This window comes from Octopus bimaculoides, chromosome 7 (genome assembly GCF_001194135.2).
Source record: "Octopus bimaculoides isolate UCB-OBI-ISO-001 chromosome 7, ASM119413v2, whole genome shotgun sequence".
Classification (NCBI taxonomy): Eukaryota; Metazoa; Mollusca; class Cephalopoda; order Octopoda; family Octopodidae; genus Octopus; species Octopus bimaculoides.
This window is the reverse complement of record NC_068987.1, coordinates 56,712,621-56,714,225: the sequence shown is the minus strand read 5'-3', so window position 1 is coordinate 56,714,225 and position 1,605 is coordinate 56,712,621. Positions and strand designations below refer to the sequence as shown.

The 1,605-nt window shown below is 40.6% G+C and overlaps 1 protein-coding gene across 2 annotated transcripts in view; it reads right to left on the bottom strand.

Moving 5' to 3' along the window:
- The window catches only part of LOC106873894 (uncharacterized), a 161,052-nt gene that overhangs the window by 64,438 nt on the left and 95,009 nt on the right, over window positions 1-1,605 (bottom strand). The window lies entirely within an intron of this gene.

The window sequence follows — 1,605 nt, the reverse complement described above, 5'->3', positions numbered from 1 at the left end:
ATATATATGTTATATATATATATATGTTAAATCTCTGAACGAAGTATAAACAGTAACTGCACGACAACGTGAAGTATATTTGCCACTTAAATGCGACTAGACCCTAAGGGTGAATGATACTGTTGCTTTTAGCCCCAGGAGAACATCTCCTCCAGCTGGCTATCGACACACTTTCTGTGCCCTGTCAGTATGTGCAAAGGGAAGTCATCCTTCCCATCATTGATCTGACGTGATACGCACGGACTCGAGTTTCTGGGTATTTACCCTTCATCAGCGTACGACAATCACCGATCTTCAATGCGAAGGGGTCCCAATGCAAATACATATATACTTTTTCCAGTGACGAAAATTCACTAATCTCGAAAAAGTGTAAACAAGCAATGTTAAATCTCTGAACGAGGTGTAAACAGTAACAGCACGACAACGTGAAGTATATTTGCCACTTAAATGCGACTAGATCCTAAGGGTGAATGCTACTGTTGCTTTTAGCTCCAGGAGAACATCTCCTCCAGCTGGCTATCGAAAAGCAAGAAAAAAACACGAAAATACAACAACGCGAGGACGTAGAAAAAGTACAGTGTTATTGGACGCTCAAGAAAGAGGATTTCACGTTTCGAGCGGAGTTCTTCATCAGAAATATAGAAAAAGTCCAAAGAAGAGAAGACGGAGAGACAAAATCATCAACGATGCACACGCGGTCACATAATGAAATGACCGGAAGGGAAAGGGTGGAGAAAAAGTTCTTTTCAAAGACAGGAGAGTGCAAGAGTAGGAGGTATGTGTGTGTATGTGCGTGCGCGCATGCATGTGTGTATGTGTGTGTAATGATAGCATGTGTATGTGTGTGTGTGTGTGTGTGTGTGGTTGTGGCTGTTTATGTATGTGTGTGGTTGGACATAGTATCGTTTAAGGTCAGTGGAAGAATTTATAGTAGGAATTTTGGTGGCTGCCTGTTGTGTGTCTACCTACACATGTGCGTAGGAGAATGGTCAGTAGAAAGGTACTGGTAGTTTGAAGTATGTGTGTGCGTATATGTATATGTAGTATGTGTGTGTTTTGTTTCCAGTGTGGGTGTTGTATGTATGTATGTGTATGTGTGGGTATGTGTGTACACGTGAGGCTGTGTCTGTGAAGTAATTGTACTTTACTGTGTGTGTGTGTGTGTGTGTACCTGTATGTCTAATTGTGTGTGTGTGTGCATGTGTGTACGCGTGTGTATGTGTGTTTGTGCATGTGTGTGTGAACGAGGGGTTATGTAGGGGGTATAGGTGCGTTCTTTTTGCGCGTGTATGCATGTGCGTGTGTGCGTACGTGTGTATGTGTATGTGCGTGTAGTTGGTCTCTTTATCTTATTCTTTATTATATATATATATATATACAGAATACTTTATTTATGGGTTAACCAGATTACCATTGGTTTCATGTCGGGACGTATATATCTCAATTGTTATGAGACGTTGGCTATTCTCAATCTTGGAAACGAACCAACGTCCCATGAAATTAATGGTAGTTAACCCGCAGCATAAAACCTATACATACATGTATACATCCCTTCATAATGCATATATAATACATACATACATACATACATACATACATACATAC